Below are 26,802 nucleotides of genomic sequence, written 5' to 3'. Positions count from 1 at the left end.
GCATAACTTTTAACATAAAACCTGAAAACAAGCAGACCATCCGCGGAGAAGACCAAACACCTGACCTTGTGTAATTCTGATGTTCCACCACAGCTGAGCCACAATAGATTAACCCCTCCATTTTTAAATTCAAGGCATCACTGCACTGACATCTCTCAAACCTTTGCTACATTCAGCAATCTGATGAAAAACAAAAAGATATAGTCAACACTTACATTTATGTGCAGAAACTGAAACACAAACCTACAGACAAAACATTCACCATCCATCTGTCTGAGACTTAATAGCTCTTTGAGGCAATCCCATAAGCATGTATAGTCATCAAATCAGTGTGTACACACTAAATATCATCTCCCATTAGCTTGCTACCTTAAGTGTAATTGTTGACAACAGTCTGAGTTATATGGCTAATGCAGCGTGGGATCGCACTTACATAAGAAAAGAGCTTAATGAAAAAAACATGGCTCATCGGGATAAAGATGCTTGGACCTCTTAAAGAGACAGATCTATCTTTAGGAAGGGTATATGGCAGTATTTCTGGGATATGCAACAGTCACCACAAAGAGAAAATAAATCATGTGCATTGTACTACATGCAAGTGATTGGATGCATGAACGCAAAACACATTTTTGCTTTTGAAGAGTGACTGCTGAGGATTATAAATATAACATTGCACTCCATATGTATTTCATATGTTGCACAGACTTTCAAACTATCCAAATCTAGCGCACCATTGTAGATGAAACTGGTTTTCATTATTCAGAAATGAGTCCCCTTTGTGTTTTTCTCCTTAATCTCTCCCTCAGCTAATCTGAAGTGAAGGTAGCGGTGGTATCAGAGGGGAATTTAAAGGGATTACACATGTTGAACAAAATAAGGCTTAGACAGAATACTACTCAACCTGGTGCGTGCACAAGTACATATAGCACATACAATGAGAGTATTTAACGTTATTAGTGTCCATGATGGGTATTTTTCATCATTATCTGTAATTCACCGCTTTTCTGTCATGTATAATACCTGTTCTTGCCACTGGTGTACCTTGACACAGCAGAAGAGTGATGCTATAGAACAGTTTGACTCCAAATGTTAATAAAAATTGCTTTCATTTAGAAATAAGTAAAAAAAATATGATTAGCAGATTCATCAGTCAATAAAATGTTATGTGGTTGAAGTCAACTTAAATTTTAAGGACAGCACTTTTGTTGCCCTCAAGTGCCCTTTTTACATGAAAAAGAGCACCCTCTTTAACCCTCTTTTCAATAAATAATGACACGTCACATGTGTTTCTGTCAGCTCAAGTCATTTTATGACTTGTGAGGATCAGATTCTTTTATTCTTATTTGTCCTGATACATAGCCTTTTTCACATAATTGCATAATGACACAATCTGTAAATCCATTAAGCTATGCTCTCTGCACAGACCTACCTGAGCCAGAGTATTTGAGAGGAGTCAGGTGCAGGTTATAGTTGGCAGCAAGTGCAGTGGTTGTATTAGTAGACGATACCTATTGTAAGTGTCATCACTTGAGAAGAATCTGATGGGCTGACTAAGTGCCACACTGGAAACGTTTTTTTGCGTGCCCACTCACACCCATCCAGCATCATAGTGTATGTAAAAGAACACACTGCTACACAGGCATGTAGACAGGTATGCTGCAAATACAGGTGTAACAGAAATTCATAAATGTAAAAAAAAAACAGATCAGGCAAACACTCACTTGTGCAAACTGTTGAACTTACAAAATAACGTACAAAATGAAAATAATATTAGCTAAAAGCTGTTAATGCTTTCAAACAGAAACTTCCATTAACACGTAATGTTTGGGGTGAACAAGCAAAGAGCGCCAAATCGCCTGAAATCAAAAACCTTGGAACTGATCAGGTTTGACGATATATCCAGTTGGTACCGTTCTAAAGGAAAATAAAAAATAAAAATAAAATCTGCCACTTCAAGCTTTTTGAAATAGCAACATACTTCAGAGATTGATGAGGAAACAGTATGAATATTAACATAATAGGTAACTAATTGTAAACACAAAAAAATTATTGTGGTCCACACTGTACAACATCTACCCTCTGTCTTGTAGTCTTTCACACCAGTGAGTTATTCATTCCTATTGACATTTGTCTTGGGCAATCTGAGGATGTTGACACATCAGTATGGTGTGGTCTAGTTTGTATTGAGCCTACAGAGAAATCAATAGACACACATTGATTGTTAGATAGCTGTACTGCTGTGGGCAGACTTTTGTTTTTTATTATTTTTTTTATACAGGTTACTGTACAAACATTAGATATGATTATTTTTCTTTTTTGAATACAATGACTGTGCTTTTTTTTTTTATAATCGTTTACACATATCAGTGTTTTCATTAAACCACTCTATTACCAGTGTAAACCACGATTATTCATCTTTGGCACTGATCTTAAAGCTTAATTAGGACGTTTGAGAGCCTGGTGTAATCTCACCAGGATTTGTTCCAAGAATTTATAGCATGGCTTTCAACCAAATGTAAAAAAAAATTCATTAAACTGTTTAATTGATTATGCCTAAAACCGTCTGGCATTTGAAAATATAAGAGCTTCCAAAAAGCGATGGCAATATCGGAAGAGGTTAACAGAATCCCAGTCAAAACTATTGAATGACAAAGTTTGGGCCTGAAGGAAATCTATAATTTCCAACAGTTTGGTGTAAAGGAGATCATTTAAATCCAGCATTTACTAAACTGCACTGCACTTTAACAGTGCTGTAAAATTACTGAAATAATAATCCTCTTTTATTTTAAACATTTCCCTTAACACCTCCTCATAACAGCCAAACATGGACTAAATATTTAACGATCTACATGGAATAGAAACACTTTGTTTTATTTCAAGGGACTGCATAAATTATTATTGCATTATTAGAAAAATGCACCCATATGAACAATCACATCTAAAAATGCCTCTTTTTTCATATACCTCCCCCCACCAACAAATCAAATCATTATGACAGTGACTGCTCATCCCTCCTTCTGCCATCATCAAAGCTGGCCCAGATTCCATCAGATTATACAAATGACATCAGCAAGTGTATTTGTTGTCGTGCATGTGCATGCATGTCTGTCCTCTTTCAGCATGGTATCTATTGCACTGAGCCGTGTATGTGCTGGTGTCTTTTTGTGCATTTTGAAGCGAGGGAAAACTGCCAATATTCTAAAAGCAATACAAAAAAACAAAATTCAGCTGAACATGAAAACATGTAGAATGGCTTAGCTCTAAGATCTGAAAGTTTTATTACAAAATAAACAAATGCTCAAAGGCTTTACAGTAACAGCATGCATGTTGTTGTTTTGCCTACTGAACTTCAACAGCCAAATATGATCATAGTGGATTCACCCCTATTGCCAAATACTAACCCTACTGTACATCTGCAACCGAGGGGAACAAAGCTATAAAACAGAAGTATCAAGACCAGGTTTGATTAAAACCATACTCGTGTACTTCCCAAGCTATCTATCTATCTATCTATCTGACAATTTTTTTTAAAAATATTCAATATTGAAATAAAGATATACATTTATAAGTATTATCTTGAATAATTGGACAACTGTAATAACAGATTGTTCTGCTGTGGGAAACTTTGTCAGCACAGTTTGATATTTTTGTTGTTGATGTCACTGTATTTTTGAAGTGAAGAAAAAAGGCCTTTTGTAAAGTTACTTTAATCCCAGTGTCAGTGAATAAATGACACAAAGATACTGTTTTGGCATAAACACTACTTTGTCAGGTTGAGGAACAAGTGCAACAAAGTCAGAGCTGATAAAAGATCATGGATCTATTGAAAGGAAGCCATTTTAGAAACCTAGCACAATGCAGAAAAATGCTAAAGAGTGCCTTGTGAATTGTAGTCTCACACTGATAGATACAAATAGGTATAAGGATGAAAATGAAATGAAGCAAGCATATGCACAGTTAAACTTTCATTCAGTTTTTCGGAAAGGTACGTTTAACTATTCATTTGACCTTTTCCATTCTATTTAATGTGCAATAAACATCATCAAATGACCAACCGTTGTTTAAGTCACTCCATAAAATGTGTGATAATTATGCCTGGTGCAGAGCGTGAGAAAAGTGTTTGCTGGAAAAGTGGCATCATGAATATCTTTTCTTACTTAGTTTATTGGAGCCTGAGAAAATGCCCTGGCTTGTCACAGCTCTCCAAAGCTATTGGCTTGTGATGACCCTGACTAAGCCATTTTCTGCTGCCTCTGCACTCGTTTCTCTCTCTAGCAGAACCGCCAAGGAGATTTGGATGTCCTCATAGTTGCCAGTATTTCATGCTTTCGACATGCAGGCTTTCACTGTCTGTCTCCTTGGCAGTGTGGAAAGCATTTAGGGACAAAAAAAACCCCAAAACAAGCTTCCTCTTCTTGACAGCTTGCTAATCATGCTACAAAGGCTTGTCTGCCGTCCATAATGCATTGGATACATCTCATTGCAAAAAGGAACAAAAGCATTAATTGATTTGCTTTCTGATCACAAATTAGTATGTAAAAAGATGTCTGTGTGTATTTTCCACATGCTATTCTTATTGATGTGATAAACATGAACTCAAGGTAGGAATTTCTAAGGAAACCAATGCTTTATGAAAGTAAAATACAGTCTAGGGCCATCATATCCAGACTACAAAGGGCAATGAAATGAGTTTCTGAATAAAGTCTAGGTAGTAAGTAAGATGGAAATGCATGTTCAAGTACAGTGAAGAGGAAACACAATGTAACGTGTCTCAAGACGGTCAGGTAGAGGAGTGGTTTGTTCCATTTCACCAAAGCAACATCAGACAGTACCTACTGTACAGAGAAGCTGAGCAGTGAACAACCTCAACAAGGCTTCCTTCTGACATAAATGGCTTTGCAAAAACACAGGCAGCCAAAACTTGCTATGAGAAAAACATCCTTTTATATTGAGGGTTTTGAAACAAAAATGTAGGGAATGAACATTCCAAGCAGATTCATATAATTTATCTTTATACTACAGAATACACTGATTTCAATCACTATTTAGTTAAATCGACTAAAGAGTCTTTGGTGTTTTGGAAAGTTGAATCTTAGATCCTTGCTGCACTGCAGCAGTCATTTATCTAAAAAAAATGTACATTCACAATTAAATCTGTGTGTGTGTGCGTGTGTGGGTGTGTGTGTGTATGAGCGAGTGGGTTGGAACAGATGGAGTTTAGCGATACAAATAAAGAGGCATTGTGATATGTATGAAGTGCACAACACTGTCCATGGTGCTGAAGTCATTCCTCCAAGCTGCTAGTTTGCTTTCATTCAGGGAATTCATTCATCTTTCTCTTACACGCAAACACACCGTTCAGCCAAAACACATTTTGATCTCCCTGTAAATCTGCCATCCCATATTCAGTCCAAAACCACTTTTATCACGTATATCTAGATTATTCATACTAAAAATGGCATGTCCCTGAAAAGGCTCAACGAGAATGGTGACCTGAAAAAGTGGCGACCAATAACAGGACGAAAAGCCACCTAATTCCACAGCAGCTTCCATCACCCAGCCCACAGGGCCAGGCTGACACCTGACCTCCAGCTGTCTGTTCATTTTGTGCTCAATTAACAAAGAACTCTCCTTGTCGCACATGTGCAAAGATCTCAGCGCTTGTGACTTTTTTTCCTCCTCATTAATTAAATTACTAATAAATCTAGATGAAATTTAGATGAAGAGTGGATGCGGACATCAAGAAAAGAGACAAGCCAAAATTAGTGCGTAATCATTTTGCTACCTGACTATCTTCACATGTAAAATCCAGAACAACGCAATATTCACTGTCACTCACAAGCTTGTAAAGAGCCAGAAGAAAAATTCTAAAACATTAGTGTTGCAAAAGTGCAGGTTTATTATTTTTGAAAAGTACATTGTGCATTTTTCCTGAGTAAATGTTAAACATTCATCTTTTTTATTCTTATTTAAAAGGTGCGCCAGAATAGACAAATAAATAGATACATAAAAAAAGAACATAACCAATGATGTATTCATCCTGTGGGTACAAAATGACTAACAGACACATATGCCCCCAAATTGTCACAACTTACTGACTGTGATGTGTTATGTAGTTTGAGCTATTTTCCATTTATTTTAGTACAGCCATGATTCGGGCTGTACTAAAATAAATGGTAGAAAATGGACTCCTGTGAATGTACTTTGGACTTTGCAATAGGGAAAAAAAAACAACAACATTCAATAGAGGGGCAATCTAGATGATTGGCCCTAAATAGGGCTCAGTCCTACATCCATCCATGTTGGCTATTAGACTGAGAAGAGGGTTTGCTCTCTTATGTTCTCTGTCCCTCCCACCTTCTCCATGCCTGCCACCTTGGCATCAGTCATGTTTTGGCTTTGTACCACAGTTTCAGGCCCTGCCTCCTTTGCTTCCACTCTAATTTTCCCTTTGTTGAAGCCAAAATGGAACATAAGGACTTGACTTAATGACACCACACAAGGAATTGCATTTATTTTACACCATTTCACTGAATGGTTTATGGACTCTTGTAAGATTTTATGCTAAACAATAAAAAAACTGCAAACAATCTTGATCAGACTCAGTTTGTTTCATGGCTACTTAATCTATATAGACATAATTGGACAAATGATTAATTCTCTGAACAAAGATCAAGAGTTCATGTAAACTTAGGATTTGGTATTGTGTTATATATTGTGTCAAAGGTAAATCATCCAAACTGACAGATTGAACAAAACTGTCTCTCAAATACTCACCACATTGTTCTTAGCCACTAAAAAGTTTACAAATGAATCATCTTCCAATCTGTAAACAAGGCTGAAATCATGCTGCTGTCAAACCTCACCCTCCTTATTATTCATTCTAGAATAAACCAACTGTCATCATTGCAAAGTCTTGCTGACATCAATATCACCAAGTATCATACCATATTTGGTTCTCCTTTCACTTGTTTCTGTGCAAAAACAACCCTGAGCACTAGCACCAAGCATTCACTCATTCACACACTGACACACACATACAGCCACCATCTGTCATGCTATAACCTCCCTAAGCTTGCTTTCCTTTGCCTTCCCACTGGGACACATGCTCACTAATGATTCCTTAACTTTGTTACCGCATCATTATGGCAGTTAGTATGTGCCATAGTTTGATTTACCACTTTGTAATGGACTAGCAGCGTGCACTCGCCTGCTTGACAGTTGTACTGATTCACTGCACCATGACGAATGCACCAGTAACGCTGTGGTAGCAATGCTGACATCCACCTGCTCTCGAGTTACTGCCCTCATTATGTCCATCTGCCTTGTCCCCTTTTACATCTGAATATACTGTACTGCCATAATAATTATGGTTGAACATTTCACTGAAATATATTTTAACTTGAATGTCTTACACAACAGCTTTCTGGATTGAACAGTCCTCAAGTTATTATGTGCTGATTGATATGTTACAGTTGCATACCAACTGGTTAAAAAAAAAAACTTTGACTGTGACTCACTGTTAAACAAAAAGAAAAGTCTAATTGAAGGTTGTAAGACTAAAAGCACCAGAGAATTTGTGCTAATCTGGCTCCACAGGGGAACTCCTCTCTGCATAGGGCAACTCTTCATGTTGTATTCTCAATCATTGTACAATGTAGATGTGCACTGTGTTTACACAAAATCAGGGACTTGCTGGAAGACAAGGGGAAAGCAGTCAGTAATGATTCCAGAAACAGAGGGCTTCTCCTATTGACCAAGGGCTTGCTTTGACTGCAGCGAGAATTGTTTCAGTTGTTGCAGCTGGTTTGCATGTTTACCTCAACCTACTGGGAAACTCAGAGGATGAGTCATTATAAAAAAAAGAGGGAATGTGGAGCTCAGTATACTTTTGACTACTCTTGCTGCGAAACAGAAAGCTACATGGTGGAAAGACAATTAGATTAGTGAAGGATTGAGTGAGTGTGGTGATGTTGAACAGAAGGGTTCACTAGCATTGAAACTATAATGATTTATTAGTCAGGAGGATAAACAGTTTGTCTTTGGAGTAGATAATCCTTGGAAAGCTGACCTTACTGTCACGATCATGCTTGGCTTTGTTGTTACTTTGGTTTCTGAGTCTTAGGTGGAGCTGTGCAGGTTTCCTGGAAGCCCTGGGCTTTTCCTGTTTCAAATTTCTAGTGTTCCTATAATCCTTGGTTTCCCTTGGTTCACGTTACATAACCCTCATATCCACTGGTCAGACCATCGCATTGACAGTTGGAATCTTTTGAACCCTGGCATTCTAACAACTCAAAGACAGGTTTACCTCAGCACCCATACTCTATCAGTTAAACCCAGACCAACAACTTACTCTGGAGGTGGATGCTTCGGACTCAGGATTGGGTGCTGTCCTGTCACAAAGGTCTGACACTGAGGGGAAACTTCACCCATGCGCCTTTTTCTCCCGACGACTATCTCCTGCCGAGCAAAATTATGACGTGGGCAATAGAGAGCTCCCAGCCATCAAATTTATTTATACCATTTATAGTGTTCACTGATCAGAAAAACCTTTCTAACATCCAATGTGCTAAGAGACTAAATTTAAATCAGGCTCGCTAGTCCTTCTTTTTTGGCCGATTTAATTTCTCTATTTCTTATCACCCAGGTCCACGCTACATCAAGCCAGACGCCCTGTCCAGGCAATTCTCCCCCAAGGAAGATTAGACAGAAGCTGCCCACAGAAGTTGCCGATTGACAACAAAATTTGTCTGGGATTGGCCTTGGACCTGGACCCCGGTCCTACCAATCGCTGTTTTGTTCCCGCTCCGCTGTTATCCACTGGGCCCATACTGTCAAGTTCGAATGCCAAGCTCTACTTGTGCTAGGAGTAAGAGCATCCACTGCCCACCATCAGGTGTATTATAACCCCTGGAGGTCCCCGATCGCCTTGTGACATCTCACTGGAATTTGTTACCAGACTACTTCCCTCACAAGGTAAAACCACCATTCTCACCATCACAGACCGTTTTACTAAAGCTGCTAATTTCAACACCCTTAACAAGATTTCTTCATCATTTGAGACCACTGACTTGTCAATTAATCATGTTTTATGTCTACATGGTATCCCATCCAAGGTGTCCAAGGTCCCAGTTCATTTTAAAGGTTTGGTGAACCCTTTGATACGAAGGTTTCTTTAAGTTCGGTTTGCCACCCCCAGTTTAACAGACAAACGGACCGACTTAACTAAGAGCTAGAGGCTGCCCTCTGCTGTGTTTCTTCTAACAATCCTTCGTCTTGAAGTCAACACTTACCCCGGATAGAATACACTCACAATACCCTCACATCCTCTACCAAAGGGTTATCACCATTTGAGGCCGCTCTTGGATATCAACCACCGTTGTTCCTCGAAGATGAGTTCTCGGTTCAACACCACCTTCAGCATGCAAAGCGTGTGTGGGCCCAGACCTGGGAAGCTCTATTAGGTACTGAGGTTCATGCCCCTCAGTACGCTTCTGGTCAACTGGTGTGGCTGGCTACCAAGGACATTCTTTTCAAATCCACTTCTAAAAAAAACTAGCTCCTTAATACATTGGTCCCTTCGAGATTGATTCTGTCATTAACCCTTCTGCTGTGCACCTCAAGCTTCCAGCCTCCATGTGGATCCATCCCACTTTTCACGTATCCTGATCAAACCGCTGTATTCCAACCCATTGTGCCCACTGGCTGATCCCCCGCCACCTGCCCGAGTTGTGGATGGCCACCGTCCGCCGCATCTTGGACGTCCATTGTCGGAGTCGTGGCTTGCAATATCTGGTGGACTGGGAGGGTTATGGCCTGGAGGAGCATACCTGGGTTCCTTGACAGTCTATTCTGGGTCCTTCCCTCATCACGGATTTCAACAGGAGGGGTGAGTCTTCTGGCTTGCTTGAGAGCAGCCGTTGTGGGCGGAGTACTGTCACGATTATGCTTGGCCTGCTTGGGCTTGGGCAGGTTTCCTGAGAGTTCTGGACGGAGTCTGGATTGCTCCTGCTGTCACAACTGCTTCTCATCAGGACACCTTTATAGGAGCTGCAGGAGCAACCAGTCTTCACCTGACTGTCTCACAATCTTTTTGGTAATTAGGCCAACTCCAGTGTTTCCTCATTGAAAGTTTTTCCAAGTTCATACCTTGCCTTTGCTTCTCTAGTGCTTGTCTCCCTGATCCATTCTCCTTGTTCTGGTTTCCTCATGGCTTTATTGCTGTTCATGGTTGGATTCCTCTCATCAGCCTGTTCCACCTACCTGCCTGCTTGCCCCGCCAATGACTAGGAACTTTGCACTACAGCCAGCACCCTCCCCTCCATCCTGCATTCCCTCTGGAAAATAAGTAAGGACAAACCAACCACTCTGGACAATACAGCAACCTGGTAAATCCCTCTAACCTCTACCTCCTCTCACACAGTTCCAGGTCCCCCTGGATTCAGTTCTCAACCCTCCACATATTAAAAAATTCCAATTACTCCGATTCTCCTTTAGTTCTGTGTCTGCTCTTGAGACCTTATTTTTAGATGGCTAGTCACCTAGTTGTGAAACTTGCAGAATCAACAAAAGGCTCCAACCACAAACACTTAAAATGAGCATTAGTGCTGTACATACAATACCATTTAGTTGTTTAATGGCTTTTTCATAAATTAATTGCTTTACTATGTCGCATGAGTTCATAGCTTTGCATATCTGCTATACATAGCTGACATCATTAACAAAGGTTGTAGCACAGTAACTACATATAATGTAATATCTTAGTGAAGAGAGAGGAACAAAGATTATATATTATCACTGCATAATTAATACATTGCATGCGATACATCTAGCTCCTAAGGAAGGGTTTTAAAACTGTAACTGTTAATGTGATACAGTTCTATCATCATTGTCATTTGTTGTTCTGTGCTTTTCCGCACAGCATATTAGCCATCTCTTTCTTGTTCTTCTACTCGCATTGCCTCCTCATTCATTGGCCCTTGTGCCTGATTTAGCCAGTGCCTTGGGCCAGCAGCAACTAGCGGTGGTATAGAGGGCCATGTAAATGTCACCATCTCAGAGGCTGTGCTCTGCAGAGCGTGAAATGAAATCTGGCAGAGTTTAAGGGCCCTGCCTTTCCTTACATGGACGTTTCACTGTTCATGGGCCCTATATGAAACTATAGCACATATTATGATTAGATCTGGACCCCCTTCCTCATTTCTTTATCAATTATTTAGGTTTCAGATGGGTTGCAGTGTTGTATTCATATCTGTGATGGAATAAGTATTTTTCCCAACATGACTGCTGTCATGTGATGTTAGTTTTGCTAATCCAAACTAATCCTATAATTTAAGCAGCCTTATAATCATTGTATATAGTATTAATGTACTGTATACAAACAATAGGACAAGTACACATCTTGACTAAATATTATATTTTATATATTTTATATTATATTTATTTCAGTCATATTCCTTTAATTCTACATGTAAAATGGGTGATACCAACAGGAGGTGGAAGAAGAGCACTGTAAGATGACACAGAAGGACGATAAGCAGTTCAAGATTTCATTACTGAAGAAGCTCCCTGTGGAGTTTCTCATACTGGGAAGATTGTCAGTATGCTTGAGGGACTGAATCAAAATCAGGAACATGGAGGGGCTTTTGGTCTGCAATGATGCCATTTTGGATCGAAAATGACGATGTGAAACCTCCCCATATAGGACTGCTTCGGATCCTCCCTTATCACCTATTGCTATCAAGAGAGGGATCAATAAGCATATCTTCATTTGTATGTAGGGCTTTGGAAAAAAAATTGAAGAAAGAAAACTGTGATTACAGCATTAGAGGTTGTATGTAACACTCGGTCAGGGTTGAGATGAGATCAATAAAAACCTCATATTTTACTTGTGTTCAAAATTGATCAGATCAATCAGGTGAGGGATGTCACTACAAAATGTATACACTTTAAGATACCCATTGTTGAAATTACCCTGTGTTGCTTATTGTCTTTTCATCTCTAAAACTGGCACTTAAAACCTGGCACCTGCAGACATTTACAAATAGGTTTCTTTATTCCAATTAGAGGAGTACCTTGTGCAGCTTATCTTGTGTAATGGGCTCTTAAATAAATCTCCTTGCTTTAAATACACACAAGCTGTGCATCACTTAGGCTTTCTTCAATGTTTGGATACATGATAGTTTGGACCTCCCATGGAGACTCTGAAAGGCAGAAGATATCTTAAAGCCTTGTCCTTCTATACATAAATAAATGGTTGCTTGACAACTTTCAATTCACTTAAAGGACACGAATGAGAAGTTAAATAAATTATGAACTACGATTAAATAATATTATTGGTCGACTACAAAGTACTTCATCATCACGAAAAACTCAGAGTTGAAAAATGCCATGTTTGCGAAACCACACTTACCTAAAAGCTTTGAAATGTAAAAATATAACTGTGATCACACTCACTCATTGTGTGACAGTGCCCAGAAAATCAGACAGTAGTCAGTACTAGGGAAATCTTTGTGACGCCTCTGATTCATCATCATCATCATCCTTCTCCCATCACAGATAGTGAGAGGCGGCCCGGCCAGCTGCTAAAGGGCACTGCAGACAGCAGTGGTATGGAGGGATGCTGGCAGGTCAAGAAAAGCCCTCATGCTCCAACAAGCCAATCTTAACAAATCGACTGAGAGTAACAAGAATGTGCCTGATCCGGAAGAGAAGGGGAAAAAAACAACTAAGGAGGAACTACTTTTCGACTTACAGGGAGATGTCTTACCCAATGGACAAGGGCACTGCATAATAAAAGGCTGATGGAGTCACATTCAATATGAAAAAAACATTACTACTTAACATTACAGTGTAAAAAGTATTATTAATTGAGTCTGCATACAATTTTTCATAAAGCATATTTATTTTGCTCCCCACAACTTCTACAACAATTTTCAGTCAAACAACATCTGTCAATGCAAAAAGGACAGAACTATTACTGTTTTGTTCCTCTCACAAAGCTTGTATCAGCATTAAGTTGTTACTTAGTGCCTCAAAGATAACTGGACACCATAAATAGGTTTATATGGCTCTCGAAAAAAAAAAACCATTGTGTTAGTCTGACCAAAACCAAACTTTTAAAATGCATATTAACACATTAGTCTGACTGAAATCGACCTTCTCACCCAGGTAATGTGGTTGGGGATTAAATCCCAATAGTACAAACTCAGTCTATTAAGACTATGTTCCCAGTGTTGTTAGACAATATTTCCATGCATGTATCTTAAAAACAATATATGTGCTGTGAATGTTGCTGTCAAACATGTATGATACTCTCTGACAGAAAATATTAGAAGAAGGAGAATGTCTTGTACATTTTGTTCACAGTATCCAGTGTCATAGCATTGGACATGCAGTATACTGGTTAATACCTTGCTTCCCCTCCCATGCATGTATACTATATGTATATTTTGCACTTGATGTGGCTGAGGTGGCTGTGACTGTTACCGTGCCAACACAGCAAAAACTGTCATGAAATACCAGCAGCGACAAGAGTTTCCCTCCTGTGTCTCCTCATTGCCTCAGTGCCAGTGTCTGGGCAAACAAAACAGCACGTGAACACACCTTCAAGACAACTTCTAATTAGCGACCAGGATGTACAAGCTGCACAGGAAGAAATAGCTTGCTAGGACAGATGAGGGTAGCAGTACATACATTATTCAATAAGGGAAACTAAAGGACACTTGGACACTGATGAAGACAAGATGAAAATTGATGAAGACTGACAACAATGCAAAATATATTGCATCAAATCACAACAAATATCAACCACTAACCACCCTGAGATGCCTGATGGCTAATTGTTGACTCTTAGACAAGAAGGTACTATGCAACACATGCTTCAACATAACTTTTTGAAGCTCTTAATAACTTCTTTTATACATAGGTTGTGCCTTACAGGTCAAAAAAGATGTCCTTAACCCGCCCCTGTTATGTAATTCACATATGCCAGAGGTGACTCAGCCACGCATCACTGTGTCCTTACACACATCAGGCCGGCATGACAGAATTAGCTGAGTGTTGACAGCAGCACTGGTTACAGTGGAAAGTCCTGCAACGTTGGCTTAATGTGAGTAAGTACACATGAGACAAGAGACCGTTTTTTTTTTTCCGTTTTACTACCTTCCTCGCAGGCTCAGAGAAGCAACAGCAGCAATCTACTTTAACCACTATTCTTTCTTAGTACTTTTACACATGACTCCATACACAATAAAGGCACATCAGTCCCGGTTTTAATAGGCATATGTGAAAGCGGCTAATGTTTTACCAAAAGATGCGGCTGCAGTGATGCACTGACAGATCACATCCCTTCTTTTTCTGTTCATAGATATTTCAGGGGTGGACAGCAGGCCGCAGTAGGAGCTGTCTGTTAACTTCTAAAGGCTTTCCTTATCAAATATGCAGCTACATGTTAGGATTTAATGAATCTTTCTCACTCATGTGTGCTGTCTGATCATGAACCATAAAAAAAACAACAAATTTGACTGTGGTTAAACTGATAAGCAAATATTTCATGATACTCAAGGAGGAGTTTATTTATCAAAGTAGAGCTGATAACCAGATGTTTCTTGATCTGAGGTGCATGCATTTATGGCCTGTTTTATGACAAGAAACAAGCTGTGCCTGTATCACTTATAGGCTCCTAATTAACAACAGATTCACACTAATTTGTGCTGCTCTTTGTGGACTTACTGGAGCTGTGTTTATGAATCTGCACACTTTTAGGACCTCACCTGGATAACCGGACACTCCAAACAGCTCCCTTTTTGATTTGCAGCCTCATGCTAATTGGCCCTGCTTAGTAAATTTGGGTCTTAGTCTCTAAGCAGCTTTGCTGTACCGAGTGAAATGAGTTCCTCACTTAGATAAAGTTGAGAGACTTGTAACAGTTAAAAAAGGGTCAACAGAGCTTTCCCCAAGGTATCACAACGGTGTAACCCAAGGGGATTTTCTTATTCCCCTTTTTTCTTTATAAATATATATATATATATATATATATATACACATATATATATATATATATATATATATATGATTGATCATTGATGATATGATATATGATTGATCATTGATGATATGATATATGTATATGATCGTTCCTCTGTTATACTACATTGTGTCAGACTGAAATATAATAAGCAGATTTGGATTGCAAAATCCATCATCAGTGCATGGGAACAGTAAAAATGTCACACTAATTTGTTGCTGCAGGGTATGACACCTGTGCTGTGTGGGAGTTAAATAGGTTGACGTGACACTGACTACGGCCCTACTAATCATTCCATGTCAGTGGCTGATGAAAAGGACTCCCATAAAATATGAAGTCCAATCAAAAATGTAACTAAACACCATAGGAATAGGACATCGTTAAAAAAAGCATATTTTCAAAATGTGGAGATGATAACAAAAGCTATTACACTACCGAGACAGTTGTGAATGGTATGGACTGAGTATCTGTTTAGTAACATGGAATATTTTTTCTGAAATGTTTTCATTTGGCATTCTTTGGAAACAAAAACAATCTATTATTTGGTCAAAAACTAAAAATATTAATTTAGTTTTAAATATGCCATGTTCTATTTACTATTAATTGCTAATATCTTTAGCTCTAGACATGATTATCTTTGTCTGTTCCATTGATACAATAATCTTTAGTCTCTAAAGCCACAGCAGTAAGATCTTCATAAAATCTTTTCATAAGAGGCATCAATCCTCCCCTCTCATCAACGAGAGTCTAATAGACAAGCCTTCTAAACTATCCAAAGCCTCAGCATGCATGCAAATGAGTCCCTAGCTTTACTGTGTACACATGCTGACAGACTGTGGTACAAAGAAATTAACATAAACACTGCTACTGGATTTACTGATTTTAGTCTATAAATGTTGTTTGGACGTACAGATGGGAAACCCATTTAGAAAAATCTATGATACTTTGTAACAAAACTAAATGTCTGCGATAGATTCATACCTGGCTCGAAAAACTGAATAAGAGAACCAGCAAGCTAAGGCCAATTATTCATTGTCCTTGTAAAATCCCTTCTTAAAATACTTGCTTAATTTTCTGCTGACCATTAGATGACGAAATGACTAACAATTGCAGCTATGAAGGAAAGACAGATAACAGGCTGACAATGTTACCAAAATTATCATATTACTATTGTACTAAGTACTTTTATGCATGTGTGCATCACAAGCCTCTTCGACGGAGAAATGTCTGAACTTATTATGTTGCCAAGAATCCAATATTGTCCACATAAAATCCATTACGAGCCACTCTAACCATGAATCTACTTCTCACAGATACAATATCATTGGCATAATGTCTGCAGGTTACCATATACTCCACAATACTTCATTAAAACCTTCCTGACAGAGTTATGTCTGGGATGACTTTTCCCAGGGGAGCTATTTGTATATCTGCATCCCCTGTGTCCATCCTCTCGCCTTGCCTGCAGAGGAGTATATCAGAATCTGCCTCTAACAATAAAACTGCTTAAACAAGCCAGGCAGACAGCAAAAAGTTTTTGTTGAGAATTAGAACAGTGTGTGTGGCATGCACTATCGCAGCGCCCACAAGTCCGGTAACACTTGAAAATAACTTAGCATTCAGCAGCTGATTCTAGCTCTGAAAAGGATCTGCATCTGTCCTGAGAGTGTGAGAGAGAGTGTGTGTAAGCAGTCCTCCACAGTGTCTGGCCTAAGGCCTCCCTGGTGGATTATGTTACCCAACAATGGCAGCGGCCTTTCACAGTGGGAACAAGCTCCAATAGCTGGAAGGCATACAAACACGTCTCTCTTCCTCTTTCCTTTGCTCTCCTACCAGATCTGACACCATACCCCAACAAATGCATGTCTAGTTAGAATTGTTTTTCTATTAACAAAGATACATCCTAGTTTATGTTGCAAGAACAACTATTATTTTAAAAAGTTGCCTTCACATAAAAAAAGGAACACTTCTGTGGCTTGTATTTTCTGAATAATACCGCGGTCCCATGTGGATTAAGCGGTTAAGAAAATGGATGGATGGATGGATAGATGGATAAATGATGAGCCATACTGTAAAATACTTTGTTCTTATTGTGTGCAGTGACACTCAAAGACAGCTAGAGGGATAGATTCTAGTGTGACCTGCAGGCATGAACATACATAGAGGGGAGCTGTAATGGTAAACAAAATCTGATTCTGATATCCGATTACTATAAGTTAAAAGCTGTTGAACACACACATTCTACAGTATAATAGCACTGCAAGGTGGTACAGTAAGCAAGAGCTGTCAAATTTGCCTCATGCTTCAGTTGCAGGCTGATATCACTGTATTGAGTTTGACCCAAAACGCAATTGTCTTTTTCAGCAACTTTTTCTGACAAACAACCATGTAATACAGTCTGTATAGAGAAAAGAAAAAAAAGCAACTTCATAAAATGATATGTTATCAAGAATAAATCCAAACAAATTGTGTTTCTTTCAGCTTGAAACTTTCCAAAAGGCAGATAATCTCAAAAGAGCAGCAATTCAACAGTAATCTGTCTGGGTGCAGCAAGGCCTGTTTCATAGACACTGGCACACATATTCCCCATGAGGGTCTCTGGGCTTTAGTGAATAAAGGCTTTATACATTTCAGCTAAGCTTAACTTTCACATTTCAGAACAACCCAAAAAAACGGTCTGCCACTTGTTTCCCCCAGGTGAACACAGTATGTTCCCTTGAATGTGAAAAAGAATAAAAAAATCCACAGGGAAAAGGCTGAAGAAATTAAATTGGCGTGCTGACAGCTCCCATACGACCAATCTAAGCAGCAAAGTGCACCAGACAGTTCTCAGGCTGAGATTACCGAACTAGCGCAGGAGTGCTTGAAGAGTCCCCTCCAGCCAAAATTGTAAGTCTTCTCATTGCGAGAGTGATGTCTTGAAAATACAAGATGTCCTGTTCAACTGAACCTCTGAGAAGCAACGAGACATAGTGGGACCTGACAGGGCTAAGCTCTGTTGAAGAGCGCAGCGTAATTAAAATTCAGAAAAGAAAAGAACACAGCCAGGATTTACAGCACATCAGAGAACGCAGCGATAGCTGACTCATCATTGCTGTCATCCACAACAATCATTACGACACGATTGAGACTTCTGGCCTTTCCTAATAAAACCTGGGAGGGACAAGTTATGAATAAAAGCTATGTCATCACTGTGCTTTGCAAAATCTTCTTTACCATCATCATCTCTTATTTTTATTGTAAGCCCTTGGGGTGTTAGAAAGCAATATTCATGTCAGTGCTAGTCATCACCTCTTCTGCTCTCTGGTCCTTTAAAACCTGATGGCTTTTTTTTTTTCTTCTAAATTATTGCATTTTAATTTCAGGGCTCTGTGGTTTTAAAGACAATCTCAAACAGTGCAACACAGAAACAAGGCCATTTTGTACTGTCTGTACTGTGCGTTATGAGCATAATTAAGTGAGACGGTCTAGGTATGCAGGAAGCGTGAAAAATATATAGAGATCTTAAAATATATTTTTAAAAAAACAGCTTACATCTCCTAAAAGCGTCCTTAATATTTCATCAGTTGCACTTGAGAAGCAGCAATTAAAGCAGTGTTTACATGTATTTTGTAGCAGAGCAGACTTTACCAGGTTTTAACCAAGAAACAGAGGCACAGGAGCGAGACCAAATGACACAGAATAAAGGTTGTAGTCATTAAACAGCTTCAAGTCATAAGATTTTTTATAATCGACCCATGGAAAAAAAAGGGAAGGCAATGGCACAGAGTTCGTCGTTATTTGACAGACAAAGACCAACTCTTCATCACAGTACTATGAGACCTCTGCAGTCAGTCATATTAGTAAGAAATGCAGAGAATTTAATAGATGGGATGGGAGGGGGAGCAGATGCTGTGGCCTTGTGAATAATAAGGAAAGCACGCACATTTGTTATTTACAGAAGTCACACAGGCAGCAGGGGAAGATCACCAGATTGTTGGATTGCTCAACGCTTCTTTGAGATAAGAGAATGCGCTTGCAAAACCGTCCGCTTTGCACCTTTTTCACTTTTAGCAGAAATAGAAAACTGAAGATAACAAGAAATAGGAAAAATCAGTACATCTGTGTGTCTTTGGTTCTTTTTACAACCTCAAAGCTTTTAACCTTTCCATTCCTGGGTTATCTGAGCGCTTAATTAATTTTGGTGGGCTATTCATGGCTTCATCATACTAGCATTTCCTTGACCTCTTATCCGTGATCCTTGCCATCCCTGGTTCTTGCTCTACCTCTGCTGGTATCTGAACAACACTTGCATTTCCTTTTTTTCACCTGGCTCAGCGCCCTTCTGCACACAAGATAGCCTAATTACTGGGTGTATTGTGATAGCATATAATTTTCATCTGCACCAAGAGCCATTAACACAGCTTTATCCTCCTAGACAAACTGGTTGTGCACATCAGACTAGTGGTCCATTCATATCACAGCTGGAGTTAGTCTAGAGAATAATTTACAGATGTTATGTTGTTAATTTGTGCTTTACTCGAGGCAGTGTTTTAATGACTGGAATCACACATTTAATCTGGAGGAGTGCTATTGGTGAAGACCTCGTGCACGACCAATATCTAAGAAGACTGAGGGAGCCTGACTAAGTTTGATATACACGAATAATGCATGTCGTCCTCCATACTGAGATGAGGTTTCAAAGCTTTAGAGTTTTTGTTATATATGAAGATGTGTCCAGATTAACGTCTAAGAGACCAAGACGGGCAGAGTGATGATACTGGCTAGTTGCATCTTTATTCTGCAAATGGCAGTATCCTTTCCAATCTACTTCACTGAAACAGCGGAAAGACACTAAGTATTATAATAAAAAAGAAAAAACTATAATTCTGCTGTTTGTGCTCACATGAAAATGCCAAAGACGCAATTGCAGACGCGGTTCTTCCGTCAAAGCGCACGGATGGGGTGATTGGATATGTTACCCTTGCCTCATTATCACTTAGATGGCAAGTGGCATGGACTGTTGTCAACGTACCAACCAAGACAACGCAGTCTGCCAACTTTGTCAAAAACAATTACCTTATTTCTTCAGGCCCTACGAAATGACGACAAAGTTGTGAAAATCATAACAATTACAGCATTCAGCCGTGCGCAAATGAGACAATACGACAGAACATCATGTTCGGGACTGCGTTTAAAAAAGTGCCTGCGAAACATATTTTCATAAAAGACATGTACGCTTTAGGCAAACTGATGCAAACAAATTCTCACTGCAGAATGAATGAAACGTGAGAACAATTTGCGCATTTGCCCCTACCTTGTCAACACAGCAGACTGGCAGTCCGACAGTCGAGCCGAGAGTAATCCTGTGGATTCCGCTGAAAGTGCTTTCTTTCTTGTGAAATTATAACAAGTCGGGATCGATCATAGGACGTCACTTGGATGGTAATGTCCCACAGACTGTAGTATCTTCCTGTAACGTTCCGTCTGTGGGCTGCAAAGGCATCACTGAACGTATGAGGCAGCGCTTCACATGAACGGAGAAAGGAAAAGTCCGACGTGGAGTTTGGAGTCTGGATTCATCTGTGCTCTGGCTTAAGTGCACACAAGTTCACAAAGCATTTCGGAGATTATGGCTGGACACAAAACTCTGATAGGCTAATAGGCTATAAAAAGTATAGTAGGCTACTCATTGTGTTCCATAATACTGAATAGGGGGATGGGGGGCTAAATCTATACATGTGTAACACAAGGTGCATTCAATTCATCAATAAATCCCTTCACTACCCCCAGTGAGTCCCTTCACTAAAGTAAGACACGCATGCGCAAGCACTATTAGGCGCTAATGGCTAAATTTAGCATCAGCCATCAAGTTAGCCATTATGCTAATTTGGCAAGCACATCTTTCAAAATGAAAATACTCATGTATGTACTCAGTATGCAAAGCTTATGGCCAATTATGTCTCTATCTATGACTTACATTTTATTTAAAAAATAAAAAAAATAAATTGTTCATAATAACTTAGCTTTCTTACTGCCTTATTCGGAAGTTTTCAACACAGTCCCAACACGATAATATATTCTGCACTTGATGGGAACTTCTACAGAAACTCCCTGTTTAACTGTATAGGAATAGACATATAGTATCAATCAAAGAAAAGGCTACAGGAAGGCATATAGCCTATGTTGTGTCTGAAATCATTCAGACTCAGTGAACTACAGTGAGCTTCCCTTTTTGTAGGTTTTTTGTTGCCCATTCTGTTAACTTACAAAATCATTCAAGTACATTGAGGGGGGCTGAAATTTATGTGGCGCTTTACAAAAAATTCTTTATTTATCATCCATTAAAACCTAAAAAAAAAAACTTTTTGCACGCTGATAATTGTTTTCCAAGCAAACCTGTACGTGTTTTCTACTGTAGTCATCAAACACAGGTGTTGAGAATGAAATGAGTCCCAATTCAAACAAATGTAGGGTGGTAAAAAGAAGAAAGACAGAAGTAAAGACCAAGAAAAAATAAAGAAAGAAAGAGTTAAATTTCAACTTCACTGTTCAGAAGTGCATTGGATGGATTATAACTCCACAACAGTCAAGCTGCCTCACACGATAAATTAAGCTATCTATTTATTTTTCATCCATTCATTCATTATCTATACCAGCTAAATCCAGTTCAGGGCTGGGGAGTCTAGAACCTACTCCAGCCGCAGTTGGGTGAGTGACGGGCCTCAACCTGGAGAGATTGACTCGTCAGGTCAGCATAGGGCCACACAGAGATAAATGAGACAAACAGCCATGTGTACTCACACTCACTCTAAAGTCAATTTAGAATCACCAATCAACCTAAACATGCATGTTTTTGAGTGATAGGAAGAGGCTGCGTACCCCGACAGAACCAACAACATGGGCAGAACATGCAACATGCAAACTTCATACAGAAAGAATCAGCTGAGATTCTAAACATGTACCCTCTTGCTCTGAGGCGACAGTGCTAACGACCACACTGCCATGCAGCCTTGTTTATTTATTTATAACAATTTAACTGGCATTTCTAAAGGTCAAGGATTTTTTTCAGTCTTTTTATAAAACATAGATGGAAAAAATACTACAAATGTGTGCATTGACAATTCTATGATCAATATAAAAATATTGTATGTTCTTGTTGTTAGATTTTGTCATCTCCTGTTTCAAAGGTCAACAGTGACTTGCCAGTCAATATGAAACAATCATGATTACTTTCATTTTACAATTGTCACCTCTATCCAGGTTCAGGTAATCATAACATTTTCAAGATAGTTTCATGAACTCATGCCAATGTAGAGAAGTTAAATGTGACATTTGTGTAAACCAAAATATCCACCCTGGTGCATGTTAGAAAGCTAGAAAGTTAAAAGGAGGTTGTGTTAGACTGTGCACACATTGATACATCACACAGACTTCTATCAACCTCCGTCTCTCTCAAGGAGTGATGAGTGGTGACTGCTCTGCTGGGAAAGACCAAGAACCAACAATGCAGCCCAGCCACAGCTTTTTTCCTCCAAAACAGCCTAGGTTTAATAACAAGGTTGCATAACTTAAAGCCATAGCCCTGGCAACGGGAGCAGCAGCAATAGCTCCAAAGCTCAGACTAGCTGCAGGCTACTTGTGCGTGTTGACTTCAGATGGTCAGGTTGTAACATCCATCCATCCATCCATTTTCTATACCCGCTTAATCCGTATGTGGGGTCACAGGGGGGGGGGGCTGGAGCCTATCCCAGCGGTCATTGGGCAAGATGCGTTGTACACCCTGGACAGGTCGCCAGTCCATCACAGGGTCACAAAGAGACAAACGAGCCACAAAGAGACAAACGAGCCAAACAACCATGCACGCTCACAATCACTCCTAAGGACAATTTTAGAGTCACCAATTAACCTAACATGCATGTTTTTGGACGGTGGGAGGAAGCCAGAGTACCCAGAGGGAGCCCATGCATACACAGGGAGAACATGTAAACTCCACACAGAAAGGCACCAGGTGGGGATCGAACCTAGAACCCTCTCGCTGTGAGGCGGCGGTGCTAAGGTTGTAACATGCGTATAGAAAATGATATGCAGTTTTTGTTTAAATATGACACTGCACAAGAAAATTTTTGTGTGGATTTATCGTAGCTGAAAGCCTTTTCATCAAATAGCAAATAGCAATCAACAGTTCATTAATGGCTGTAAGTCAATAATAGCATTCCCTGAAAGTATTAGTGGGATCAATATTTCCCCATGACACAACATGAAAGCCAGAAAAAATGTATAAATAGAGCTATAATGAGTGGCCACACTTGCTGTGTATGCAAATGCGGAATTTTTTGTGCCGCTTGTGGAGCAATATGAATTAACTGAGCTGAAATGATTTGCACATTTCACTACTAAAATCAAACTGTGCTAATTTCATCTATCAAGTCTGCTGCAATTTTTCTCCCTTTGACGTTAATTATTAGCATAATGATTTAATCCTGCCTGATCCCAGTGTGGTGACTTGTGTAATTTAGTCTTGAGGGAAAACAAAACTCTCACCCAAAGATGTATGCTGTAAATCATTGTGAGCTTTCTCTTATGTATACACACTGTGTACTCTCCTTCTTGCCACCTCCTAAGCACAAGCAGTAGGAAGGAACGTATAGAGTGCGATTTGGAATTATTTCCAGATAGTTTGTGTCTGGTGTCTTTAAGGAATCTCATCTTGGCATTGTTACTGCCTCAGGGGAGCATGCATGATCTAATTTGCATCACAGCATCTTGTAAGTACAGTACATCAGCCACACTAGCCTACGCATCAAAACACATCATGTGGTTTGAGACTGAGAGACTGAGAAATGCAAAAATTTAAAATACAGAAAGTCCAGAGACTGCTTAGGCTTATCTATAAGCAATTCACCTTTATATAATTTGAAGGCAACATCACGTGAGGAGATTTTTCTGTCAGTTACTTATACAGTGTAGCTGATAGTGACATGCATTTTGTCATGACATTTGGGGATCCCATCCACAGCAGAATCCAGTCCAGGTTTTACCTTCTTATCAGACTCAGCATGCAACAGCCAGCAATTTATCAATAATTCACACCATGGGAGGTTTGCAAACATATAAAAAAAACACAGAACGTGCAAGGTAACTTTAGATTACTCGTTATAATCACTCTTAAAACAATTTGACAGTTTGTCAGAAGCTCCTCGTCTTTTATACAAATAAACAACTATTTCTTGCCTGTTACTACAAGTAACCCTTTAGTTAGACATGTAAATATGTCTTTGAATGTGCTTTTAAAGATGTCAAAAGAAGTTTTCTTGTGGCTGAGAATCACCTGTAATTTATTTGTTTAATACGATTAATGATTAAACAAGGCAAATTAATGTAAATGATTATTAACTTTACATAATTAAATATTCCACTGATGCTGCCATTACAATGACAGTCTTGTAACAGTGCAAATATCAATGAGTTTGTCTGAAAATGAGACCAAAGCATTAACACTCAAAAGACTGTTGTGCTTGCAGTTATGAATATTGCATGTAGAATGTTAGAGGAATGATAAAAGTCATGTAAATTGCATAACATCTGAAATAAAAACAAAATCAGAGTCTTATTTGTGGGAGCGCATGGATCACAGCAGTAGCTATGCCACAGACATCTCCCACTTTGAGTTTTACCTCCCAAAACCCTTCTTCTGCTACCACTCACCCTTCGTCTTCTACTTTTCTTTAAGGAACTATTTCAGACTTGAGAGATTCGCAGATCTTAGCTCAGAGGTGTGGCTAGATGAAAAAAGTTTCACTGGATAGGGGGCTGTAAGCACATTCCTATCCAGCACTTTCGATCGATGCTCATGAAAAGGCCCACAGGGGCATCAGCAAACCTTTGATGTTTCCTTGAAGACTCTATTGCTTCCCAGCTTGATTTAATGGAAAGCTCTTTGTCTTGATGTACATTAATTCCAGCCTGAGAAGTGATGTGTAAACAAGAGTATCTAATTCTAACCTTGCAGTATACTCAACCTATATTGTTGTACATCCTTTAGCTCACATAAATTATAACTCAGTGCAAAGGGTCACAAACATACCAGTACCTTTTTTAACCATAAGATTCAGGTTAAAGGAACCTGAACACTGGTGAACAGAACTGTAAAATTCTGCTTATTTTGTTGACTGCATGCTAAGACTTCTTCTGCAGCCATCTAAACACTAGTAAAAGTACTAAGAATAGAAATGGCGTTGAAGCTGAATTATTCAGATGCAGGGGGTGGAATACACAATGAGATTTTCCACGAGGCTTCAAAAAAAGAAAAGAAAAAAGAAAGGAAAAAATAAAAGTCCTGGAAATGCTGATGTGACATTAGCATATTGCTCACCATGAGGAATGTGTTTATGGGTGGTATATGTTTGTGTTCGTAAACATTTATAGAGTGTTTCTGTTTGACCCTTGCTTAGACGAAGACTGACTATTAAACCTACTTTATAATGACACCCTCTGTAGCTCAAGTTTATTCATTGGCTATTAACTGATTTATATAAGAATAACTGTCTAGTGACGGTGATTCAAGAACTACATCGAATTATTCATCACACATCCCTCACACTCCAGTCCCAAAAGATTAAAGCCATTTTAACTCTGTGTCTATATAGCTGAGTGTAACCATGTGGATCAGCCAGACCAAATGAATGGACATAATTCTGCTCACCCTCTTGAGTTGTGAAAATCAACTATTACTCTTTGTCATCCTGAATAGAACAAGGAGCACTTACACTCTTTTCAATCCTTTCATTTATGCAACTGCCATCCTCCATCCATCCTCAGCCCATCATTTCCCTCTCTGGGACTTGTGCTTTTCACACTTCCCTAAACTTTACGAAAGAAATTCATGAGAAGTATTAAATATTGAACAGCACAAGAGAGAATGTTACAGTGGTCATCTGTTATTGCAGTGGATGAGTGAGACAGAGCACTGGCTCTGACAGTAAATGGACTAAAAATGCAAAAAGCATAATTTTTTAAGCCATTCCTGCATGGCATTCTAACTAAAGCCACAGGTTTGTACTGCTATCATTAAAATGGATGCAACATATTTTTTATTCCTTTTGCAACAAATAAGATAACACTGAGTGAAAGGGGTGGTTCATCTCCACCCAGAGACAGTGGGTGTCTTCATGGTGGTTATAAAGTTTCTTTATTATTTGACTCTTCTTCTACACAAAACTGAAATAATTTGGTTTACATGCAGTAACAGCTTTTTATAATGGTTAGCCATGAAGAAATTAAAAACCATCAAAACACAACATTGTTGCTGAAAACAAGGCAAGAGACAAAGCTTGGCAGCATTTAAAATGACCCTAAATAAGTTTGTGCTCCTTTAAACTATATGTTTCTGACTTGTTTTGAAATACGCTGACCTGTGTATATGCTAATTCCCAGAGCCTGAAACTGCCCAGGAGCATGTGGGGGCTGAGATACTGCGGATCACAACTTTGGTTTTCTGCCCAACACCACATCATTTTGGTTGATAGTCATTTGACATTTCTGTGGGCTGTTGATGGTGTCTTTGTTGCCTCTTTAACATGACAACAAATTCATGTGTATGGCTGTACATGTGCAAGGCTCACACAGAAATGAGTTTTTATGACAGTGGTGTACACTCATTAACTGTAGGAGGAGCCAAAAGGCAACAAATCTGCCAAATTCTCAGTTAACATACTTATCTTAGGGCTACATGGAGATGTGGTGGTTAGCTCTTTTGCCTCACAGCAAGAGGGTTCCTGGTACGAATCCCGACT

The 26,802-nt window shown here is 39.2% G+C and overlaps 1 protein-coding gene across 5 annotated transcripts in view; it reads right to left on the bottom strand.

Moving 5' to 3' along the window:
• The window catches only part of dlgap1b (discs, large (Drosophila) homolog-associated protein 1b), an 88,701-nt gene extending 68,186 nt beyond the window's left edge, over positions 1-20,515 (bottom strand). For all 5 annotated transcript variants that reach the window (XM_072378665.1, XM_072378666.1, XM_072378668.1 and 2 more), the window contains exon 1: positions 20,325-20,515. The gene's annotated coding sequence lies outside the window, so the exon portion shown is untranslated. The remainder of the gene's footprint in view (positions 1-20,324) is intronic.
• Positions 20,516-26,802: the final 6,287 nt, after the last annotated feature.

This window comes from Leuresthes tenuis, unplaced genomic scaffold (genome assembly GCF_036924035.1).
Source record: "Leuresthes tenuis unplaced genomic scaffold, fLeuTen1.0.hap1 SCAF_24, whole genome shotgun sequence".
NCBI classification, from domain to species: Eukaryota; Metazoa; Chordata; class Actinopteri; order Atheriniformes; family Atherinopsidae; genus Leuresthes; species Leuresthes tenuis.
This window is presented reverse-complemented; position numbering and strand designations above follow the sequence as displayed.